Below are 26,456 nucleotides of genomic sequence, written 5' to 3' on the forward strand. Positions count from 1 at the left end.
ACGACGTGTGGTAGACGCGACAGCCGAGCGCTCAACCGGGAGAAGGGGGAGAGGAGGAGTGAGCAGTGTAGGAAGGGGGGGAGCAGAGCGAAGCACTGGAGCTGCGGTATTAGCAACGAGTATGAGGGCCTTCACACACACATACTCGAGCATACGCATACATTAGATAATGTGTTGTGTGTGCGTCTTTGCCGCTACCACACACCCCTCCCCTACCCCCAACACACCCACCCCACGACACACGCATGACTCCACTGACAGAACAAAAATAAAAGTAAAAACAAAAATTTTCCATTTTTACTTTGCGCTTTGGGGCTGACACAGTTGCCGGGCGGGCCAGAGCCGGAGCCGGAGCTGGAGGGTGCGGGAAGCGTGTGCGTGGTACGCTCAGTGGTTGGGCGGAACGTCAAAGCCAATGCCAAGCGCGCGTCTGCCATTAGCATACACTACTCACATTTTATAATGCGTTTTTCTGTGCGGGTTTCCCTCATTCCATTACGCTGTGTCTGTGCACAGCGAGAAAAGATCTTAGGTTTCGAACTTAAATCAAGTTAATTAGTCTTCCAAGTGCGCTTAAGCGTACTTCAATTAAGACTTATTGAGTGCAACCAATACAAAAAATGTTGAAACAAGTTTATTATTGTTTTTTTTTTTTCAGTTTAAAAAAAAAAGAAAGTAAAGCTCATCTAAAGAAAGTAAAAATCGTAAGTGCCCAACTTAAACCAAGTAAATTTGCCTTAAGAGTGCGCTAAAACTAGACGTAGCTATGAAAAGCGTGTTTCAATTAAGGCCTTTTAAGTACAAGCAAACCAGTTTATTTTTATTTTTTTTTTTAGTGCAAAAAAACTTAAAACAAATTTCGTTTTGTTGTTTTTTAGTACAAAAAACTTGAAACAAGTTTATTTTATTTTTTCAGTACAAAACAAACTTAAAGAGGTTTCATTTTTTGTTTCTTTCAGCCATATTAAGCTCATTACAACGATCGACTCGATTTTTCACGTCTGTTAAACTAAAGAGCAACAAAAATTTAAGGTAAAAATTATTTATTTATTTATTATTTATTTATTTATTTAAAAATTATTTGCCCGACTGCGGCTTTGCCACTTCAGCAGTCCAGCTTCTAGAATGAACTTTGAATTCTTCTAGATTTTTGAACGCTTGAAATAACTACAAAAATGATTAAGATATACTTCTTTTCTTGCTTGATTGAAGATGTTTTATGCTTGTCCTAAGACCATTTATCTGATTTGTTGAAGAATTTGTAGCTTGATTTCATTAGGGAATCAATTATTAAAACTCTTGTCAGAAAGCCGCTGTTTTTCTCTCTGTACAACAACAGTGCTAGGTACTTGTAATTTATATATATACACACACACACACATACACACACTTATGTACGCTGTTTAGATGTGTGTGTGTGTGTGACAGACTAAACTACCCTTTTGCCTAATTTTTAATCTCGAGCGTTGCCAGGCAGCGGCGTCAGCGTCTCTGTCGCCGTCGCCGTGGACGTCGACGCCAGCGACCTCAGGGCCTATGTCTATTAGACGGATAGAGCATTTAGTCAATGCATATGGCCGGTGGAGAGGGGCCAGCCATTCGGTCTGGGTATTAGTTTAAGCTGCAAGGGTATTCAAGTCGTCTACTATTTGTCGTTGTTGTTGTTGCCTTTTTTTATATTACATACAATTAAAAATGTAAATCAGTCGCCATCCTTGCGTTGTCCTTGCGCCCTTTCATTTGCCCTGCTCGCTTCTTTTTTCGCTTCTCGTTGGGTGGTTCAGCGGGTGGGTGGGTTTGGGCTTGGGCTTGGGTTGATTGTGTGTGCGTGTGCGTAGATGTTATATATGTGTGTACAGATTTGATATTTATTTATCTCACGAGTGCGCTGAGCAAAAAGTGCAAATGGCGCCTCTCAAAACAACTACAACAACAACAACAAAAACATGAGGGGAAAGTTCAAAGGTCGCGTTTGTGACGTCAACAAAGATCAATTGCTAATCTGAGCTAGACAAGCCCAAAGAATGCTGGGATTGAGATTGTGAACATGATAACATTAACTCGTTAAATGTTAAATAGAATTTAAATGTTAATTAGAACTTAAATGTTAACTAGAAGTTAAATGAAGTGGAAAAGTTAATGTTTATTTTAGAAAAACCTTAAAAACAGGCTCTAAATCAATTTTAATTCACAAAACAAAAGTATTTGGAATTTCCAACCTGGGTTCCATGATGTAAAATTGAACCTGACCATCTGTACATAGTGTACATTAGGAAGAGACTTACATAAAATATTAACTGTAAGGTTAATGAGTTAGAAATGTGAACAATATGCCTCAAACATATATACATACATATTAACACAAAGCTTTGTACATGTACATCATGTTTCTCTGTGCATATGAAGGACTAACATGAAATTGACCTGAAAAATATGAACTGGAAGTTAAAAGAATTTAAAATGAACAATATTCCTAGAATGTATACATATTATATATTGCAACGCAGTTATGTACATAAGTGTGTACATGTACATCATGTTTCTCTATGCATATTGTTGTAAGTAGATTTTGTGCTGTTGCCGCTGCTGATCCAAGCTGAGGGTGGCAGCTGGAAGCTGGAAGCTGTCTGTATAGGCACTTAAGCACAGTTTCAAACACACACTAGTGCACGCACACGCACACACACACACACACACGCACTCTTACACACAGATAGAGCCAGGGCTTACAAAGCACAAAGAGGGCCCAACATAAATACATATTTATTGTTGGTACAAGCAATTTAGCGAAAAGAAATCCAAATTATATCATAACTTTGTGTAGTGCGCCATCTGGGGTTTAGTTGCCTGTTCTCGCCGCCCCCTCTGCCGCCGTTGCCGCCTCCCCCTCTGCCACTGCCTACGCCTACAACAATGCGGCTCTTGGCGCAGGCGAGCGCCCAACAGACACGAGGCACTAGGCAGCAGCAGCAGAGGCGCAGACACCAGGGGCGTTGGGAGAGGGGGGGCGTTGGCAATAATTCTATGCTGCCACCGACACGGCCACGTTAAAGATGTTGCCACACATTTTTGTGCCGTTTCTCAGTTTTGTTTTGGTTTTTTCTCGTGTTGCTTCACGTTCGCTTTTTTTTTTTTTCAACAACAATGAAAACAATTACAACAACAATTGCGAAAAAGCATGCAAAACGCAAGTAGAAGATGAAGTAGCCGACCGACCGAGAGAAAGAGAGAGAGAGAGAGAGGGAGAGAGAGAGAAAGAGAGAGAGATAGAGAGACAAAGAGGCGGCTGCAGCCACAGCCAGGAGCCAGGAGCCAGAAGCTTGAGTCGGAGCCGCAGTCAAAACCAGCTGCGACGGCGGGCGCACAAGAGAATGGGAAAATGAGAATGAGAATGAGAACGAGAGGGCGAAGGGGAAGGCGAGGCAGAGGGAGAGCGAGAACGAGAACGAAATGTTTTCTAATAAATTTTGCTTTATGTGCGCGGAGCGGTGCGGAGCGACGCGCCGCTAAAACAGTCGACGGGCGGGCAAGGGGGTTGGCGGGCAAGGCAAAGCGGCCGGGAGTAGAAAAGGGAATAAATAAAAATAAAGTTTTATATTCATGTACCGCACACACACGCACACAAACACAAACACACACACACACACACACATACACATTCCGCAAGGGCCGCAACACTTGCCACCCAATTGCCATTAATATGGCGGCTGACTAACATTCGTCTGTGTGCGTGTGTGTGTGTATGTGTGTGTGTGTGCGTCTCTAATGCCAACTTGCAATTTATTTTAACTTTGCCGCGAACTTTAGAGGTAGCACCCCCCTCCCCTCCCCTTCACCCCCCCCCCCCCTCACTCGGTCTACACAAGCAAAAAAAAAAAAAGGAATATAGAAAAAAACAAAGCAGCAGAAAAAAAGTTGTTCGCCATTTTGTTTCTTTTCTTTACTATTTCAGCCAAATTTTTTTTTTCAATTTTTCTTTTTTATTCACCGACTTTTCGGCTCGGCCGTTTCATACTTACATATTTACTATGTTCTGTTCTCTACTCTCTTCTATACTCTTCTCTTCTCTTCTCTTCTGTTTTGTTTTATTCTGTTCTGTTTTCGTTCGTTTCTGTTTTGTTAATTTTACAACGCATTTGCGTCGACCGCGAGCCCAAAATGCCAGAACAAAGATAAAAGGATTTTTGTCTATTTATATTTTGGTTCCATTTCCCTTTACTTTTATTTTTACTATTAAAATCTTTATGTTTCGTTACCGCCTCTTACTCATTTTTTTTACTTTTACATTCTTCCTTTCCGTCTATTAATCATATTTATTTTTACTTATACTGTTGCAATCTATATCTATTTATGTTTATCTATATCTATCTATTTCGGTTCGGTTCAATTTCCCTTTATTTTTTATATAATTTTACCACCTTTATGTTTCCTTTCGGTCTCTTAATAATTTTTATTTTTCTTTTTACTTTTATATTCTTATTTTTTATTTCTATTCTTCATTTTACAATAAATATCTATCTACATATATTTCACAACCACAAAGAACGCCTCTATTCGGCACGCCGAATATGAATATACACTTTCGCTGCGCATTACACACATGACGAAATTATAATACCCTCTGCTAGGGTATACGAATATTTGGCAACTACTTTGGGCTGGACTCATCTCAGTGTGGTCCTCTAATCCGATCATAGTGCAATGAAATGTACGTCCGGCTGCTGGGCTTGTGGTCGTATAACTGCATACTTATATGACCCTCGTAAACAGGATATGGGCGAGGGTAGGGGAGGGGACAGATGGAATAGCATCGTAAAGCAAAGAAAATAGAATTGTGGCCTTTTACGGGCAGTGCAAGCATTTCATAATTTTCATATTAGCTGCAATAAAACGAGTTTCACAACAGGCAGCTTGTGTGCGGCTGTGATGGAGATGAGGAAGTAGATGGAGAAGGGGGCTGCCACACAGAATAACAAAAATCGAAGCGTGCACAGGTCATAATAGTGTGAGAGGTGGCAGGAGGGAAGGATAGAGAAGGGGAAGGGGAAGGGGATGCAGCTTTGTCGAGCACTAACCCAACTGTAATTGCTTGTCTGTGTGTGTGTCGGTGTTTGTGTATGTGTGTGTGCGTGTGTGTGTCGGTGTGCATCTTCCTAATCAACCCTTTTACGAACCCTAAAAACGAAGAAAAATTGTAAAGCAATAACAACAACAACAACAACTATAACGGAGCATAACAATAAAATGTAAAATTAGAAGCTGCGGCAGCGCTGCTCGCGTCCGTCGTTAGGGGCAGTTTTCTGCCACCCACCCCCACCCTCCGTGTTGCCCCTCCCATCGCGACGCATCGCGGCCGACTTCAATTACAACAACTATGGAAAATAACAGACTAGAGAGTCGGCCATGCTCGCCTAGCAGCTACCCATTGAATTTATTTCCATTCAATTTAAGTCCAGTTTCCCTTTAAAGTTCGATCTTCAGGGAACTTTCAGGGCTTAAATGTGACATACGAATGTTAAATTATGGGGAGAATGTGAAGAAATATCGAAAATGTGAGGACTGACATACCAAGTTTTGTCTATCTAGCTCGTATGTTGTTCGAGCCATGGAGATGCCTTCCTCTGGCTGTGACATACATTTGCACAAGCACATTATACCCCTTTTCAGCCAATTCCAATGGAGGCAGGGTGTAAAAAAGGCGAATAATCCAAACAAAGCTAACAACCTGAGCATCGATGAGGCACAATTGGGCAATGAGCAAGAACCATAGCACAGCATTAGGCGGGCAGGGTCATATCGAACAACTCTCTCTCTCTCTGTGTGTGTGTGCTAGCGTATGTGTGTGTGTGCTTGGTGTGTGCCTTTAAAACTACTTTAAGCGCATGATCAGCGGTATTTTTGGCTTGCCCAGCCAACAACTTGCAGCACAGCCGTTTTTAGACGCACACACACACACACACACACACACACACTCAAATACAAATAAAAAGAAAAGCGGCAGCAGCTTCCGCGGCATCATTAAGGGTAGTTTTCAGCGTCGTAAAAATATAGAGAAATACAATTGAAAAAAAAAAAACACACACACACAGAAAGAAAAAAGAAAGCAGCAATAACAAGTTCGGAATTTGACGACGGCGCACAGCAAAAAAAAGAAAAGACGACTACAAAACACGCTGCGAAAACCAAAAGCGAAATAAACAAAATGTATCAATATAGGATAGGAAAATTTGGGAACAAAATTGGCGCATGAAAACAAATTGAATCGAAACGCAGCTCGCGCATTAACGAACTACAATTTTAGAGCAGCAAACGCAGCCCCCGCCGCTTGGCTGACCCCACAGTCGCAACCCCTAACCCCCCCCCAACCACAAACCCCCCTTAAAATCAATGAGCGTCAATTGAGCCGCGACTAAGACAGCAACTGCGATGGAATGTGGGGACAGCGACTGCAGCTGAGACTGGGACGGGAGCTGGAGCTTCGACTGGGCCGGGAGCTGGAGCTGGAGCTGTAGTTGAGACACTCTCCGGCACATCCCTTAATCTGTAGGTGGTATCGAAAGTACGTAGATGCTTCGCTTAATGTATCCAGGCATAGTTTTGGGCGGCATAGTGTAAGCGCGCCCATCCACCCACCAGCCCCCTTTGAACTGAAATCTCGGGGAATATGTTTGTGGCACAGCCGAAATCAAACGATGAATGTTACCGTTGCTCAGCACAGGCCCAACCCTTGCGCGCCTACGCAACACTGTTTGCCACGAGGCGTCTCGTGTCTCGTCTCTTCGTCTTCATTTTCGTCTTCGTCCTCGTCCTCGTCCTCGTCGTCGTCGACTTTGACGTCGGCTTCTCTGTTGAGCGTCTTCAGCTTCATGTTCCCTTTTCCTTTCCTTTTTGGGCCTGCTTCTGCTTCGCCCTTTCCTATTACCCCACTCCCCACTCCCCTCCCCAAGACCCTCTTCCCACGCCTCATCATTCCTGCAGCAGCCATTAAGTTTTCTCGCTGTAATAAAAAATTTTCCTCTTTTTTGCCGCGCATCACAGCGCGTTTATGTATGTATATGAGACTGTGTGTGTGTGTTTGTGTTTGTGTGCGTGTGTACCTTTGTGTGTATGTGTATAGATACTAAATTTTCTAGTTTTTTTTTTTTTTTGTATTTGCCTTTTTCGCTATGCTTTGCCTCGCCTTGGCATTAGTGTTTATTTTTTGAAAAGAAGATTTATGTAAAACGTTTGGGGAGTTGGCGGCAGAGCAGCCAGCAGCTAGCAGCGACGCCAGCAGCGACGTCGACGTCGACAGCACTAGCAAAATAGTCGCAGATGCTGTTGCTGTAAGTTTTCGTCGAGTCAAAAAACAAAGCAGCCGAAACCCGTCGGCCACCCCCACAACCTCTCCACCCCCACACCCTCTCCACCTCCACACCCATACTCTACACCGCCTTTCGCCTACCTCAACCTCTCTGGACGACGGCCCACCACCGCTTGCCACAGCCACAACAAGACGCCTGCGGAGCCGCTGCGCTTGACTGCGACCGGCAAGGCCTTCACTTCTGCCCTGGGGTTGCTCTCCCCTGCCCCAGTCCCTGGCCCTGCCCCCGTCTTTGGCCCCAGTTCACGGTCCGCGGCCAGCTCAAGTTTGGCAAGTTTCATGTTTAGATTTCTAAGTCTCTTGCCAACTGCGGCCTCGGATTTTCCACTATAAATATACATTTTCCGTTTGCCCCGACGCTTTCCATAAGGATGTGCCCATCGAGTCGGACCTCGACTGGCTGTGCCTTGTAATTGTACTTGTCAATATTCTGGCAGCAAAAATAGAAACTGGCCTTTGAAAAGAGGGAAGTCCCCACTGGAAGATACCCTGTAGCAAGCGCCGAGTTGCCGTTATTCCTTCTAGACACACACATGTGCTTCTCCTTCTTCCTCTTAACTGATACGAAATTCATTCTCGTTTAACTGCGGTGCTTATAGCCGATCTTTATGCTGGATTGCGATTAGGCAACTGGCAAGTTCTTGAAGAGTTGTGACTTAAAAACCGATTTTTATCGATCTAGCAAGATGGAAACAGGTTTCGATAAAAAGTTTAACATTCCCGATCAGTGTAGGGTAAACGAGAACCTACCCTGCAATGAGAACCTTTCTCTAGAGTCCAGAAAAACGAGCATTCGGGCTGGGCTGATTTGGTAGTTGGCTTTTATCGCAATTAGCATATGGAATATTGATTAGGTCTTTGGCCACGACTGAGGTCGAGCTGCCAGCCAACCTGGCGGCCTTGGTAATGGGGTTCAATGCACATTGCATTGCATTTAATTATTGACAAACTGGCAAACAGTCGATTTGAGCAAGTGTCAACAGGGCGTCAAAGAATGAAAAACCCATCAGAAACAGCTCAAGAACAAAGAGAAACCCGCACACATTCAATATTTGCACAACAACAAACCGAATGTGGCCCCAAAAATGGGGCCTTTGTTTATGGCCATGTTTTCTAGTTGGATGGCGATTATTGGATCAGCTGCGAATATGCTCAGCCGATCGCTGACTCGACTGATACCACAGCGATCTTTGGCAAATGGCCTCATTGCGCGACAAACGTCTCTGCCACGTGCCACAAAGCTGCACACAGACACACACACACACACACACACACCGTGTGGTAAGTGGTCTATAGCATGCTACCAGAGTTAGTCAGTGCTTGTCGTATGAGGCGACTAAAATGACCGGGGATGCAACTGCTCGGAGGGAGCAAAAAGATTCTGAGATCGATTTCGTTCCTGGGCAATTAAAGGAACTCTCCTCGCACGCTCCTCGACATTTAGTTGGCAGTATAGGTTCGAATGTAATATTCCTGATTAGCGCGGCTCTCAACACACGACTCCATGTAGGGTAGGTTGTTAACCCTCACAGCCCTGAGATCATAATGCGACTAAGCACAACGTCTCAGGAGTTGGGATCCATCAAAATTGGTACAAATCGAAACCCACTGAACTGAAATTTGAATGGAAGTTTTCTTTTTCTTTTCTAAAAGTAAGCGCTAAGCTGGAGCTTGGGAGAACTCAATCATAAAGTGGGATTAGGGATCGAATCTCTATGATAACAATAATTATTTTCGTGGTGTCAATTGAACGACTTTGAACGACATACAATATCGTTATCACCTGCATCTGCAGCATTATTTTTTTGAGCCGTGCGAAGCGGGGCAATTTTTTTTTTCTAGACAAAGTGTAAGCAAACAAACAGCCACATATAAAATGCTGCAAATCGAAGTGAAGCAAACTTTTCTTTGGCTCACATACACACACACACACACACACAGAGTCTCTGTCTCAGTCGCGTTTTGTCTCTCATAGTCGAGACTAACAACAACAACAGCAACAACAACAACAGGACGAAAGCGACGCGTAGCAAAACGAAAAATGCCACAAAACGTGCTTCTAAGTTATTTTTCATTTGCCTCCGCTGCGACGGGAGCAGGGGCAGGGGCAAAGGCAAAGGCAGAGGCAAACCAACCCTCCGCCCCACCCCCAGCCTGGACCCCAGCATCTTAGACGCTTCAGCGCCACTTGCTATTGTGCCTTGTTGTTGTTTTATTCTGCACACACACACACACATACACACAACAAAAGAACACTGAGTAGTTAGGTAACTGTAACGGGTCAGGGGGGGCAGCGGGTCAGGGGGGGGGGGGGGAAGGGCTGGGGATGGAGAGGCATTTTAAGATTTATGTCGGTGATTATTTCTAAGTTTTTGTGCGCTTAGCAATGCGCCGGGTCCGTGGCCAACAAAGGTAGCACGTAGCCGAGCCAAATAGTGAACCCAAATACCTAGTCCCATGCCCAGGTCTATGCCCAGGTCCGGGCCCAGGTCCAGCAGGAGTCCTGGTCTTAAACGTGCTTTGTGCTGGGCGATATAACTCATACGCCGTGTTGTCGGGCTGCCAATTTGCCCGTTCGCTTCTTTTTGGCTCTTTAACCCATTTTACTCTACAGCTGCACTCGCTGCATTCCTTCAAGTGAGCTAGTCGGGAATGACCGACTAGGAGATACCCTGAACTCTGTTTTTTTTTTCTAATTTGTTTGATTTTGCGCTGGAATCGATCAGTACCTTCTGATCTCTACCAAATTTAAAGGGGGAAGAATAATATTGACAATAATATTGAGGAAAATTATGAACAATGATGCGATATTTACAATGGAGAACATAACGTAATACTGTAAGATATTTAGATGATTCGCTTCGTAGGTAGGTCGCAGGGATGTAACTTTGGAGGCGCCCCTATCCGATGGGGTCAGCCAGGACCCCTACTCACATATATACAAGAGTAAGAGGCTCCACCTTTTAAAACAAGCTTTTCTTTTAAGTCCAAGCAAGAACGGGGAGAGCCCATTAGCATGTTCTTTATGTGCTGTCTCTAGCTCCTATAAACTTTAAGCTCCATGTCTCCAAATAAATATATACCATCAACCTGTCGGGCAGGCGGACATGGCTAGATCAGCTCAGCTCATCGTTCTGATCAGGAATATATATTCCTTGCCTGCCTCTGCCTGTTATGTACGCATTTTCATAGGATTCAGAACCTTCATATGATTAAAGGCCGATTTCAGCTCAGGACTCATGTCAAGGTCTATCTCTCTCTCTCTCTCTCTCTCATCGCCTCATAGTTGCAGTTGCTTTCCTGCACGCAGGTGAGGCCCAACTAGGGGGTCGAGTCAGCATAAAAAATGTATCTAATGCTTTCTCTTTCCATTCCGTTCCGTCTCGTCCGGTGCCTTCAATTCATTTGCTTTCCTTTCGTTACCCTGCTTTTCAAGTCCATTCTTTTGGCTCCATTGTTGCCGCTGCTCGTCGTTTTTTTCTAAGCACAATACTATTTTCTTATTTGCCGTTATTGTTGTTGTTACATTTAAAATGTTTTATTTGGCCATTTGTATGTTTTATGGGAGCTGTCCTTACCGCCGCTACCTTCCCAATCGGCCCACGCCTTGTCCGATGCCTCCTCTCCGCTCCTTTCCTCCCCTCTGCCGCTGCCCCCTCGTTGTGCCCCAGCGCACAGCTCAAGCAATTTCTACACACAGTTACACATGTATTCAATTATGTGTGTATCTATATCTGAATGGATTGTGTGGACATAAAGCTAATATAATTGATAATCGAATGGAAATCAATACTAAGTTTGACCAGGAAACCAATAGCAAATACGACCTCACATTAGGAGGTCGCTGGTTCAAATTCAGCAGCAAATTTTAATTTTTATAATTATCTTTTTTATTTGTTATAGTTTAGGAATGAAAAAAGCGTTTATAAAAAATAATAGAGAGGTCGCCAGTTTAACTTCAGTGGCAAATTTTAACTCGTTTAATTCCTGAAAAAAGCATTTACAACAAATTAGAAATAAAAAGAAATGGTTTTCTTTTGCTGATGCTGTCATATAGTATGTATTTCTGTCGGGCCAAGTTTAGGGACCGCAGCCCCATTAAGACATACCTCTCACTCGTACCCCTCTCGATCTAAACAACTAGCCCTTACAGATTCAATTCAGCTGCCGTTTGGAATCGGAAGCTTTCATTGAAACTACACTCGCTCGCAATTCAGCCACATTTTCTCACTGTGAAGGCAACTTTCATTTTTCTTTGGCCTCCGCTTTTTTAACCCACACTGAAAAACTAATAGCGACTGCTTAAAAGGAGCAGCAGCCAGCAACAATGGATGAAAAGGCACACACACGCACACACACACACACACTCACACACACACACACACACACACACACACACACACACACACACAGACACACGGGCGTATTCTAAATTAAAAGTAATAATAAGTATGTTGTGTTCGAGTCAAACGGGTGGCATGGGCGGAGGTGGAGGATGGCGGGTGGCGGGTGGGGCATGCCGCGGAGAATAACCACCCTCCTGGCCAACTGCCGCCGCGAACTACCGACATTGAAATGAAAATTTTTAAATATAAAAGGATGCCACACACACACACACACGCACGCACGCAATATGCATATGTATATTACCCCACCCCCCCACCAGGCATCTACTAACAACAACAACAACAACAACAACGAGAGCAATAACAACAAAACATCAACTAATACCAGAGCCTGTTGGTTGTAGCTGGTCGTCTGCGTCGACGTCGCCTTCGTCGTCGCCGTCGCCGTCGCCGTCGCCGTCGGTGTTGACGCTGGCAGCGCAGCAGCCAAAAGCAATGCAAAAGAAATATTGCAACCCTCGGCACAGGGTTGTATATGCTTTTTATTTTCTAAACTTACTGAAGTTGTCGGTTTTTTTTCCTGTTTCTGTTTTTTTTTTTTTTTTTGCTGCTCTTTGAATGTTTTTTTATGTGTGCGAGTAGTACCCGTACTTAGTGGCCGGCATGAGTTTCATCGTAATCGGCGAAGCTACACTGCGCGAAATGATGGAGAGAAAGTGGACTGACTTAGAAAAAACGAAACGAAAAATCAACTAATAGCCAGCTTCCACTATGCTCAAACTATGTTACATTTGCAAACTTCACATTCTGCGATTCCATTAGCAAGTGTCAGTTGTCGGTAACATATGAATGATAAAAGTACAGCTTCTTGAAATAAACAGTTGATCGGCCTTGAAGTAGGCGCGAATATCAGAATTTTTAGCAAGTGGTTTCTTAAGGGGAAACATACAGACAGCATATTGCACTTTAGGAAAAACTGTTACATCCACAAAAAAACTAAGAAATGTTGACATTGGAATTAGACTACAAATTCATATGTCGATATACGAACTTCAATTTATATTCAAGTATTTTTTGATATTGAAAAATGTCAAAAATATGAAAACCAAATTTCTAACCAAAACATGGATTAATCTATGGAAAAGCAGGTTCACGAACCTAGCCGTAAGGCGAGGCAATTGAGTTTGCAGCCTTATTTATTAATTAAATATTGGTCGACAAAATAATGAGTGACAAAGAAGTTATTAATGAGTGTTAAATGGATAGGATAAGGGGAGACCCAGTGCAGGAATTTTAAAGCCTGTCCGGCAAGCTTGTTTCATAGTATTTCATACATTGCAATTACGTTATTCTAAAGTGCCCACAATATTTCTCATCGTGTACGCTTTGTTTGCCTTGAATGGGTGTGTGTTGAGTCTGGCGTTGTCGTTGTCATTCCGTCTAAAAAGCACCTTTTTTCCACTACGATTCCGCTTATCCGCCCGCCGCTCTGCCTTACAACAGGCGGCACAACAATTTACAACACACACACACAAACACACCAACACACACACAGACACACGCACACCCGCACACACGCACACTCAAACAAGCAGCCACCATAAAACATAATATGTATGAGATTTTTGTAACTACGAACACGTAGTTAAAAAATGAAAAATAAAAAATTTAGAGCTGCAAACGAAGATGAAGATTCGGCTGTGCGAGTGTGTGTGTGGGTGGGTGGGTGGTCCCTGCTACCTAGAAGCAGCGGCAACTGCGGCATCGACGTCGGCGTCACCGTCAAAAATTGAAAAAATACAACTACAACGCACGACGTCTGCCGCCGCCGCCGTCTCAACCTCAGCCTCATCTGGCTTTGCCGCAGCCAAGTCGCAACACACATACACACACACACCCAGGCACGCACTGTCGCACACACACACACACACACACACACACGCGCGCACACGTGAATATAAACCACCCTCGAAAAAATTTCGCGCAGCAAAATCTAAAGCAAAAATGTTGCGGGACAGACGAACGAAGTGCAAAAGTATAGAAAGAAATGTTGAAATAAAAACCTTGTTTCCGCGCAAGTTACAACAGAAACCCCGACCCCCCCCCCCCCCTACCGCTCCCACAGCTGACAAAAAAGCTAAGCACACACACACACACTCACACACAGAGAGAGGGAGAGAGAGAGACAGAGAGAGAGAGGGGTTAGGACGAGTACATGCCGTCGCCCACCTTGAAGAGAAAGTACGATATTTGCTAGCAATAAAAGTAGTAATCAGTCGCGCGGTGCCTGAAGAACAGGTGCTGAGAGCGGGACACCCACACACACACACACACACACGCGCACACACACACACACACTCACACAAACGAAGCGCCGAGAACGCTCTGTCGACATTACCGAGTTAGAAAGAGATGAGCATTAGAAGCAGCAACAGCATCAACAACAACAACAACAACAACAACGGCATTTGCTAGGGAAGCCAGCTTACGGGGGCGGGGGGCGTAACAACTGCGCCGCGTAACGAGAACTTTTCATTTTATGTAATTTGAGTTCGTTTTTTTTCCTGCGCTGCTTCGCTTTTTTGTGCTTTGCTCATTTTTCTATAACATTCGAATTTTTAAGTGAGTGTCGTCCTCGGCGTCGCCGTCGACGTCAGCGTTGGCATTGACTGCGCTGTCGCGCTGTCACGCATGCCGTTGCTTCTGTTGCTGCTGCTGCTGCTGCTGCTGCTGCTTGTGCTTTGCCGTTGCTTTACTTCACTTTTGCTTACCCCCTTATTCGCTCCTAACGGGCTGCAATGCTTTTTGCTAACTAAGACATTCAGTCGCTGCCTGCTGCCCGCTGCCCGCTGCCGCTGCTGGCAGCGCTGCTTTGCCGCCAGTTTTTGTGTGTTGAAATTACGAAAGCGACATTAATTTTTTAGAATTGCGCTTATGCGTGGAAAAGCAGTTAGCCTAGTGCGAGGGAGTTGGGGCTGGGCCTGGGGCTGGGGCTGGGGATGGGGGAGGGGGAGGGGGAGGCTTTGGCATTGGAGGATTGGCGTGAGGACAGAGACAGCGGCTGCGGCTGCGGCTGCGACAGCGCTGCTTGCCAAACTTTCACTACGGCCGCGCGGAGGTGCGTAAAGGGAAGCTGCGCTTTAAATGGGTAGTAAACGCGCATGTATGTAGTTATATTATTTTTTACGAGCGCGATATGTTGTGTAAAATAGCATTCTGCCTCAGTCAACCCGCACCGCGCAACGCCACGCCTCCGTCGACGGACTCCAGACCCAACTTGTCGCAGCAGATATATACATACATACATACATACATACATACATATGTATGTATGTCTGGCTGTATGTTTTTACTTAAGACTCAGCCTGTATGGTAAGAGCTAAGTTTAAAGGGGGAGACGGGCTTTCTTCGTTCTATAAAGGCGTTCGATTATTCGATAGGCCAGCATCAATAAATAATCAATTAGTTATGCAACACTGGTGCCTGGTTTAATAAGCACAAGTATGTTTAAGGGGGGAAGATAGAATTTCTTCGTTCTATATAGACGTTCGATAATAATAACTATCGAGCAATGTTATCGATAAGTCAGCATCAATAGATAATTAATTAGTTATGCAACACTGGTGCCTAGTTTAATGAGTGCAAAAGCAATATAGGAGGCTATTCTGACAAAACACTCATATATTGCACTTAATTTATGAATCCCCCCCATGCACACATACACACACACACATACATATATACACACACACAAATACACACACAGACACACATGCAGACAAACTGTCTACTCGCCCCTGATTGTTGGGGACAATGTGAAATTATTTACGCGACAATCGAAATGGATTTTTTTATAAATGAGGAGAAACCTCATGAATAATAGCGAAAAATATTTGAACGTCACATGCTTTTTATATTGTAATTATAATGGCAAACTTTTTTTGCGGCAATGTTTCGACAGGCACACACACACACGCACACACACAGGCCAGCACACACGGCTCGACAAAATTTATATTTGCCTATGTAATGGTTTTTTATTGCAAAAGAATGGATACAAAAAAAAAATGTTTAAAAAAATATACAAAAAATGTGAAAATATTTGTGTGCTTGGGGTTGGCAAATTTATTGATGAAGCGAAAAAACGCAGCCAAATGAAATGTTAATTTTACACACCCACACACACACATACGCACACACACAGGCATACTCTCTATCTGTGACAGCTGCAAACAATGGAAATCACAATGACTGACCGATCCTGGCCTTGTCCCTTGTCCCTTGTCCAGACCCCGGACCCCATTCCCGAGGCTCGTTCTGAAATCAAAATAAATATCATGCTGCCAAATCGTCATAACAACAACATGACTTGCCGTTGCCGGAGCTAAAGCTAGATATGTTCTATAATTCAACTGTTCCTAACATCGTTGCATGCCCCCAACAAATATGCTGCATGTGTGTGTGTGTGTGTGTGTGTGTGTGTGTGTGTAAAAACAGTGTTTGCTAACGTCAACAGAAAGCGAATGAGCACGTTTCACAGACAATAGAATCCGAGTGCCTCCGTCGCAAGTGTTTTTTTTTTATAATTTTATTTCGATGCCCTTGCAAAGGGTATCATAAATTTCCTCTTGAAATGTGTAGCTGATAGAAGATAGCATTTCCAAGCCCATAGAGTATTTAAATTCTTGATTAGTGTCAACAAATGAGTCGATGTTGCGTTAGAAACGTCGCTTATTTCAAACGCTATCGTTATAAGACTTTCCCTTTTACTACCTGGCCAGATCGAACCACTATATCATGGAGCTTTTATAGGAATAATCGGCCAGAAATAAGCTTTGATGTACATCTAAATATTTAACATGTATTTCCTACAAAACCCCTTCATGGCGTGCAATTCTTATGTGTCCATGCAGTCAGGCAATCAGATCAAAGACATAACTAAAGAAATTTAGCCGGCGTTGCCCGGGTCAAGTTTGAAATGGCTGATGAATTTGAGCCGGCGACCTGCCCTTTGTTTGTCTGACACTCAGACACCTCATCAGACAGACTGTTTTTGGGCTCATATTCGTGCATTTTCTATCACCCAAACTTTGATCAACGTTTTCTAAGATACCAACTAGTACTCAGCTTCGATTCAAGCGGAATATACAGAAGCTCAGGGAAGAGACTTTTTTATAAGAATTTGATAGTATGGTGAATATCGTCGTCAAAAACCGAAAGCCTATAGACAACTTGTACAGTCAAAACTCCGAGCTGGAACACACACGCATGCCAACACACACATGGAGAAGACATGCATATATAAATATTTATATACCATACGTGTTGGCAGTCAAGGAATGAGCGCACAGTTATATCTATACATATATATATATATATATATATATATATATATATATATATATATATATATATATATATATATAATATATATATTTGTGTATGTGTGTTAGTATGTGCACACACACACACATGACCCCAGCGACATGCTAAAAATTTGTATAGAAAATTAGTTAAAAAATTACTCCGCAGACACGCGCACACACACAGGCACAATTTACATGAACGTGGGATGGAGAATGGGAGGGTGTATATATGTTTGTGTGAGCACACAAGCTCATACACCCACAGACACACACACAGGCTTAGCATTAGTGGGCTGCGTTAGAAATTGCGTGGATCCTTCCTTCCCCATTGTAAACGCGACATTACTACCTCCACACTTACACACTCGCACACACATCACACCGTGCAGGGCTACTTCTACTTTTTTTTTAAGCACTCACACACACACACACACACACGCACGCATACATGTGCCGAGTGGCGCGAGTTGAAAGTTTGTCATAAAGCACCCCATTAAAAAAGAGGCGCACAAAAACGGCAAAGTTCTGGGCGGGGCGGAGGGGCGTGGGGCACATAACAACAACACCCCTCTACCCCTCCCCAACCCCTCCCACAGCCCGCCGGGGGCAGCTTCGGTATGGGCTTCGGTTTTCGCTGGGGTTACGAATTTGGCGTGGCAAAGCACGTGCCAAAGCGAGACAGAAAGCAAAAGCACCCACCAAATTAAACATAAATGCGAATTAGAAAAACTTTTGCTACACATGAGAAGAAGCAGAAGAAAAAGCGAAAAAAAAAATAAATGAATTGGCCGCTGCCAACGCGACGCAAAGCGTGGCGCCACCGCGCTGCCGTTGCAAAAGCAGCGCACCTTCGAAATAAATTCGAAGCGCAGCCGCGAGGCAAGGCCTTACAGAGTCTGTCACAAGCCCGGCTTGCAACTTGCCAAAAACCAGACTCAAATGCAGCTGAACTGTTGCAAGTGCAGCAAGAACTGAAGAAAAGGCCCAAAAAGAAGGTAGCTGGTTCGATTCACGATTCGAACCAGCAACTTCTCTTTAAGTTCGTTTCGCGAACCTGCTTTTTCACATCAATGAAGCCAGGTTTTGGTTTAACTGTCAAGCAGGATTCCAAGCCCCAAAAGGAAGGAAGCTTGTTCGATTCACAGTTCGAACCAGCAACTTATCTTTAAGTTCACATACATAAAGCCAGATTTTTGGCTTCAATCTTGTGCTTTTACAAATTCTTAAGACTTTATTCAAGCAATCGAACTCGAATTTGTATGGTCCGACTTTGATTCAGCTGTTTTTTTTTTGTTTCGGATTCGGTTTATGTTGAAAGACAAAGTAGAATTTTGGGTTCAGACTGATTGCTTTCACATTCCCTTGTGGACTGTCGATTAAGTGTGTCAACTGCGCGCTCTGCAGAGGATCGGCTCCTGCGCCTGCTGTTAACCACACTCTCTTTTTGCCGCCCCTTGCCCCAACTTCGAATCCTACTCCTTCTTCTGCCTTGCAGTTGTTTTTGGCAATTAACCAAGTGTGCGAGCTGCTGCTGCCGTTACCGGCGTCGCCGTAAACGTACCATCCCCTCCCCCAACACCCGCCCAGTTACAAATAAAAGGTACATATACGCACAGTTTGGTTGGGGCTGGGGCTGGGGCTGGGCTTGGAGCTAACCGCCGACAACTGCGTCGCACTCCACATTTTTAAATATTTTTAACCGCTGCGCATCGTTTCATGGGTGGGTGGCTAAGGGGGGCGGAGGGTTGTGTGTGCTCAGGTCGGGGGCGGGGGACTGGCGGGGAGTTAGGGTTGATATCCGTTTTGGAGCTTTCCTCTGTTTGGTTAATATTTTGGCTCGTTTATGGGCTATGCGTGCGCGTGAGTGTGTGCGTGTGTGTGTGTATCTGTGTGTGTCTGCTTGTGTGTGTGTGTGTATGTATGTGTGTGCTCGCGGCCCCTTTGTGGGTTCGCTAGTGTTTGTCGGTATGCGTATGTGTTGTAGGAACGTGTACATAAGTATGCGAGCATACACACACACTCACACCCTGGGATAGGTGTAGGCTTTTCGCTCACTCGCGAGCTCCGCCCCTCACCACCCACCCCCCCCCCCCTCCCTTCCTAGCCAGAAACATGTGCGTAATATATTAACCGAAAAACAACGCAATACAAAAAAGTGGGTGGAGCTGTAAAATGAGCGCTGCTGACACTTTTGGCTTACTCTTTGCCGTGTCCACATGCCCTACCCCACCCCACTGCACTGCAGCCCACTTGACGCCTGCCCCCCCCCCCCCCCCCCCCAACTCCCCCACTCCCAGCCCATCTGTATTGACACACACACACACACACACACAAATGGCATCAATTCATATACACGCAAGCGTATATAAAACGAAATTAAAAAATGAATTTTCAATAGACTGCAATGTATATATTTTTTATTTTTTACTATTTCTTATTTGCATTTTCCTCCCCGAATCATAATTAATAATGGGCAGATATTCACCAGCAACAATAACGGTAATCGGCAAACGCAGAGAGCTGGAAAATGAAAAAATATAAATATATTAGTCGCCATTTATTAATATAAATATAAAAAAAAATGTATAAAACCAAAAGCAAATACTGCATGGAACTAATTAATATGGCGAAGTCACAAAAAAAAATTAAAATAAAATGAAATAATCATAATTTATAATGACACGTACTCGTCCCTACCCAGCCCTACAGCTCTGACTGATTGACTGCCTGACTGAAGGACTGACTGATTGATCAATTAACGCGAGAGCCGAGAATAATAACTTTTTATGTTATGAATGGCTACCTGATTGAGTGACTGACTGAGTGACTGATTGAGTGACTGACTGAAGGACAGACTGAGTGTTTAAAAAAACTGACTGACTGACTCACTGATTGACGGTCTGACCTGACTGGTCAATCAACGAACAGCCCCAGCCGTCAGCGGCAAAAGAAATATTTTTATGTAATGATTTACGGACTGATTGACTCACGGTATCTCTGATCGATCAATTAGCGTACAGTCAAAAGCCGTGAATTATACTTTTTTCTATTGGTAACTTATGTTATGACTTTTCGGAAAATCCAAACGTTTGAATAAATAAGGGCGGGCTGTATAGTTTTAGTACAAAAATGAATAGTATTCATTTATTTTGTTGGAGAGATTTTGGTGCATTTTTCAAGATCGAGAAATGCGCGAAAAGCTTTTGTATGAAATTATTCTGTTATTCAATCGATTAGCTTTAATTTCATTCTAAGAAAGCTTTGTGAGGCCGAAAATATAGTTTAGTTAATATCGGAAGCATCTTCGTAAATATAAGACAAAAGCATCTGATTGACGTAGTTCCACCCAAAATGGAGACCTCGAACTTCAATGTTCAATGTGTTTTAAAAAGTATTTTAGGTAATGGGCAACCGGGCAGACGTGTTGCGATCTTAAGTCTCAATTCCACATACGACAGCAAACATGCCACACACACACACACACACACACACACGAACACGCACACATGGACGCACGCACTACACAAGCGGGACACACACCCCCCGTTGATACACGCCCACCACTACACATGCAAAAGCTATTCCTATTGGCTAATTACTACGAGCTGGAAAATTATACACAGTGAATAATCTACATAAGATGTGCATGCGTACAAGCATACATACGTACGTACATCAATGCCAAGCTTATGAGTGTGCGCGCGTGCGTGTGCGTGTGTGTGTGTGTGCGTGTGTGTGTATGTAATTTTAAAAACACATTCGAGCTGCTCTGTCTAAGAAAATATGCTGAAAGTTTTCCCCAGCAGAAAAAGCGAAAAAGCGGCAGCCAGCGGAGCAAAGTAAAAGTAAAACAAATTCAAAATCAAGGCGCCGCCCGCCTACCGCCTACTGCCTCCTGCCTCCCTAAGCACAGACTTACAATACACATGTACATATATGCAAGTGTGTGTTTGCTGAGGATGCTTGGCACTGATGTGTGTAGGTGTGTGCGCTGAGTAAATCAAAATTATGTGCACCCACACTCAGAAAAATAAAAAAAAGAAGGAATTGCTTTGAAATTTCGCGATTCCCCTTCGAAAAGCTGCCTAGGCAATTTGGCCTATTTTAAAAATAGTTGTAATATTCGTAAGACTTTACTTAAGGAGTAAGCAGAAAGCTCTTCTGCAATTTTCAAAATTTGCATAAGCTGAGCAAAGCCAAGAAATTGAAAATATTTCCTAGGACGCAGCGTAACGTAATATTTATTAATATATTATATTTGAATTATTTTTTTTTTTAGTTATGATACTTATATTTGTAACAACATTGGGACTCTATATCTCTTCTAGGACTCTTATTCAACACAGTGCAATATTCGAAAGTTTTTAATAAATTAAGAAGAAAGATTTCGATATTTTTCAAATTTATAAGTGATTCCAAAGATTGCTAAGACGTTGCAAATATTTATTAAAATATGTTTGGGTTATTTTTTCTTGTTATGATACTTAAAAAAAAAAACATAACAACACAATTAAGTTGTTGGTTTTTCAAAAATGCAAATATCTCTCTCTAATATGTTGCAAATAATTCGTATAAAAATATTATGTTTGATTTATTTTTTCTAGTTATGATGCTTCAAAAAGAAAATCAAACATCTTTTTTTTTGTTTCTATCAAGTTTCGGGACTCTTTTTTTGAAGTGCATGCTAAACACGCTGCCTGCGCCGCTTTCTTCAATTTCATGCAGCTGTATACATATATATATATACATACATACACACATATGTGTATGTGTGTGTGTGTGTATATATCGTGCATATATATATATATATATATATATCCAACTTCTAAGATTTTTATTCGACACAATGAAACTGGCTGCAATAACAACAACAAAAACCACTAACAAACTACAAGTATTTACAGCCTTCGCGTGTGCGCCGCATGCAGCTCAAATAATTTGTAGCATTTGCCAGCATCTACCCACATCTACCCCCCGCCCCTTCCATTCTCTTACACCCCCCTCCCCACCCCTTGGCAGCCATTCGTTTTGTCTAGTAAGTCTCCCCAGAGCGCTAAACAAAACTACAACGAAGACGCCAACGACGCGATGTCGCGCCGATTGTGTTACACTGTCTCTTGGCCTTGCTCTCCCACACACACACACACACATGCACGCACGCACACGCACACACACACACACACACAGCAAAAAATGTCGGCGCACTTGTTGGCATCTCGAAGTCGCCGCGCCGTCTAAGAGTAAAGCGAAGAGAGCGCTGCGAACGAAAGAAGCTGTTCGCGTAGCATACTTAAAGGCGAGGCGCCCGAGCAGGGACGATTTCGCAGCAGCAGCAGCAGCAGCAGCAGCGGCGGCGGCGGCGGCGGCGGCGGCGGCGGCGGCAGTGGCGGCGGCAGTGGCAGCGGCAGCGTGGCGCTACTGGTGGGTACTTTACTTGATGATTATGGCGACGATAATGATGATTGGAATGGCTTTGATGGCGTTGAAAATGAAGATTGCGTGTAGTAGATTTCTTTGTGCTTCTGTGCTTGGCCGGTCCCGACACTGCCCTGCCCACCGCCCCCCCTGTTGCCTCCTCCTGCGTTCGTTTGTGTGCGTGTGTCCTGCTTTTCTGCTATTTTGCTGTTTCTTCATTTGGCGCCCTGCTCCTGTGTGTGCGTGTGTGCTTGTGTGTGGCTGGGCGGTTAGGGTCAGGTAATGCTTACAACTACACACTATCAACATTTGATTTTATTACGCTCATTTGTATGCAGACACACACACACACACAAACACATGTCTTGCTGGCGTCCCCCTCCCACTTAAATAGTGCGTGTATGTGTGAGTGTGTATGTGTTGTGGGTGGGTCGATGCTGTCCGCCCGCTCAATTTGGCGCCCATAACCACTAAACTAAATTATAAGAATAGATTCAAGCAACAAGAGAGTTGCCGTTGCCGTTGCTGTTACCGTCTTCCAACTTTGACCTCCTACTGTGCCGGACGCTGGCAGCGCAGCTAGCGCAGGCGTCGACGTTCACGTTGCCGCGGCAATGAAGGCCACACGGCGACTTTTGCCGGCTGGCTGAGTTAATTTTTTTGTTCTTTTTTTCTTTTTTTTTTGGCGAGCCAGGCCAGCTATGGCTATGGCGGGGCCAGGACCAACGGCAGCAACGGGAGTAACGGGAGCAACGGGACCAACACCAAGGCAAACCAAATCGCCAGCTTCTTTGAGCAGTTAGTAACTGTTAAGACGTCGTGGTCGTCTCGTCGTCGTCATTCTCGCTTCATTTGTGGGTTGCCCTTCGCTTCGCTTCGCTTCGTTTCGTTCTCCTTGTTCTTGTTCTTGTTTCCATTCTGTTTTGTGTTTGCACATTTTGTTGTTTGCCGGCTCGCCTCAGCCATTCGCCGGCCGCAGCAGCAACAATAACAGTTAGTTGGCTTGGACAATCGGACAGCTGGCGGACAGGCCAGGACGTGTTGCTTGTGCATGTCCGCGCGCTTGTAACGGTTAAGCTAACTGTAACTGTAACTGTAACTGTAACGGGAACTCTCAATGCGAATGTGATTCGGAATGCGAATGTGCACGTAAAAGTAAATGTGAATTCTGAATGCGAATGTGAATGCGAATGTGGTTGCTGTGATTTACTGTTTTTTGATGCGCCTTGTCTTAACAACATTCGGTGCATACAGAGGGCATAGAAGGGGGCGCCCTTTATGGCATCTATCTATCTAGTTAATCTTCTTTCGCAGCCCTTAAACAATAACAACAAATTAAAATTAAAATTAAAAATAGAGTGCATGCACACAAGCAAATAAATCTATTCACACACACACACACACGCACGCACACAACTCGCTGGTTTTTTCGGCTGGGTATTTTTGTGCGTCGCCCCGTCGATTTCCCCTTTTCGACGCCAGTGGGCGGCAGTTCAACCTCAACCTCAACCTACCCCCGCCTGCGCCCCACACTTACTGCACATAGTTGTATTTTGGATTTTTCTCTTTTTTTTGTTGCCCTTTACAATTTGTTGTTGTTGTTTTTATTTTTTATTTTTTTAATTTCGTGCCATCGCACGGGGGTTGATTGTGTGTGTGTGTGTCTGTGTGTGTGTGTGTGTGTGAGTGTGTGAGTGTATTCGCGGCAGAGCAGCTGGCGGCGCAGCAGCAGCGGACGCAGCATGCAGCGGGGTTGGTTACGGGTTTCTTTTTTACTCACACACATGCACAGACACACACACACACACACATACACACACACATACACACACACACACACACACACACACACATGCGCGCACAGTCTTTTATTTTTTTGTTTCTGTGCGTTGTTGTTGTTGCTGCTGCTTTTGGTTTTAGCATTTTTCGTTTTTACTTTTTTGTTTTGTTTGCGATTTTCCTTTTGCCGCTGCCGTCGCAGTCGCAGCCTTTTTTTAACGCCGCACGCAGAAAAAAAATATAAAATAAAGCTAGTTGTTGCTTTTACTGGGCGGCGGAGGTGGAGACGGAGGGAGACAGGGTGGTAGAGGGGGTGAAGCTGGCGAGAGGGCGGCTGTTGCGCTGCGCTACGGCTATGCCACATGACATAGGCCGCAAAGCAGGGCGGCAGCCGAAAGGGTAGCACGGGGCGGGCAGCGGACGGGCAGCGGACGGGCAGCGGACGGGCAGCGGGCGGGCAGCGGTCGGGCAGTGGTCGGGCAGCGGCAATGCCATGGAAATGAGTAATGAGTGTGTTTAGTTCTCGTGTGTAGTTTAGCGGGTGATTTCGATGGCATCGCAGCCAGCAGCGGACAGCGGCGGCAATTATTGCGTTTCTTTTCCGCTTGGCAGATAAAATGCCGGCCACCGTCGCAGTCGCTGGCGCAGTCAACGTCGCAGTCGCAGTCGCAGCGGCCCAATAGAAGCGTTCGCGTGTGCAGAGCCCAAAATCATAGCACAACATTTGGCGCACTCATTAGCGGACCCAGACGTCGCTGCTGACGATTCCCTCTGTCTTCACTCTATCAGTGTGCGTGTGTGTGTGTGTGTGTGTGTGTACGTATGTAATGGCTTCAATTGTGTGCTAAATTTTCTATTTCATTGTCGCGCGTCCGTCGAACGACGCCGACTGCGCGCTGCCTCAGCCGAGGGCACAGCATCACCACCAGCAGCAGCAGCAGCCGCCGCAGCAGCAGCGTTTCACGGCGTCGTCTTGCGGCTTCGTGCGACGAAGTCTCTTGCTTCGTGTCGGCTTCGTGCGCTCGCTTAGTCCTTAAGCTACGGGCAAAGCCGACAACGATAACAACAACAATAACGACCACGACAACGACGACGAGCGCGACTCTTTAGCCGCTGTCGCTGCGCTGCCGCAACGCTGCTGCTACTGCTGCTACTGCTGCTGGTGCTGCTGCGACGGCGGCGGCGGCGGCTGCTGGTGCTGCCGGCTCGTCCTGTGGCGGCTGCTTTGCCGTTACTTGGCTCACTTCAATTGAGTTCCGTTTTTAAAAATAACGTTAGTTGCTGTTTGTTGCTCGTTACGTGCGCGTGTTGCGACGCGCAACTGAAATCAACCAACAGTAAAAAGCCCAAAACCAAATCCAACTCAGAAACAGAAACAGAAAAATACACAAACAGAAACAGAACAAGCAAAGGACATTCCCAATTGATCAGAAACAACAACAACAACAAAATATTATAAAAAAAAATATATATATATATAAATACAAAAAAAAAAGGAGAAATCGAATTTGTGCAAAGCGAACTTTTTTGTTTGTTTATCGCGAATTCTCGAAAATAGTTGAATTTTTTTTTATTGTGTTTGTTTATGCGAATTTGAAACAGTCGCCTGCGAGCAACAAATGCTTATTAAACCACACGAATGTGCAATATAATTATTTAAATTGAATAACAATCTAATTGAGTCCAACTTGTAAATCGAAGTTAATCCTGGTTTTCCTAGGGAGACAACGAATGCGCCTGGTCCAGTGATTGAGTGAGCCGAGCCGAGACAAAAACAAAAACAAAAACAAAACCCAAAACCCGCGAATTTCAACTAAACTCCAAATAGTCCCACACACACAAGCGAAAGCGAAAGTGAGTGCAGCTCCAGGCACCTAAGGCGACCAAGAGTACGACGACGACGAGAGAAGGTTACGAGAACGGAAACGAAAACGGGAACGAGAACGAGAACAAGGAAAACAACGATAACAAAGTGCAATCCGCAACAGGAAACTGAAAGCGGCTTTTACCGGGCCACACAAACATGTAAGTCCTACATTATTCTAGGATAGATCAGATCCCAAAATTGATCCCATATATAATATGCATGTACATGATATATATTCTTGATCCCCAAATGACACGTTGTCCTCATAATATTCACAGTGTTTTTAATGTAAGCCCGGTTCTCGGTTCGCGCCAACACCC

The 26,456-nt window shown here is 44.4% G+C and overlaps 1 long non-coding RNA gene across 1 annotated transcript in view; it reads right to left on the reverse strand.

Annotated features, from left to right (window-relative positions):
* LOC115768696 overlaps positions 1-26,456 on the reverse strand; it is an 84,087-nt gene that overhangs the window by 44,304 nt on the left and 13,327 nt on the right. The window contains exon 2 of the long non-coding RNA XR_004018592.1: positions 19,561-19,595. This is a non-coding gene — a long non-coding RNA (uncharacterized LOC115768696). The remainder of the gene's footprint in view (positions 1-19,560; positions 19,596-26,456) is intronic.

Source organism: Drosophila novamexicana, unplaced genomic scaffold (assembly GCF_003285875.2).
Source record: "Drosophila novamexicana strain 15010-1031.04,08,12 unplaced genomic scaffold, DnovRS2.1 tig00001953-arrow-arrow-pilon, whole genome shotgun sequence".
Taxonomy (NCBI): Eukaryota; Metazoa; Arthropoda; class Insecta; order Diptera; family Drosophilidae; genus Drosophila; species Drosophila novamexicana.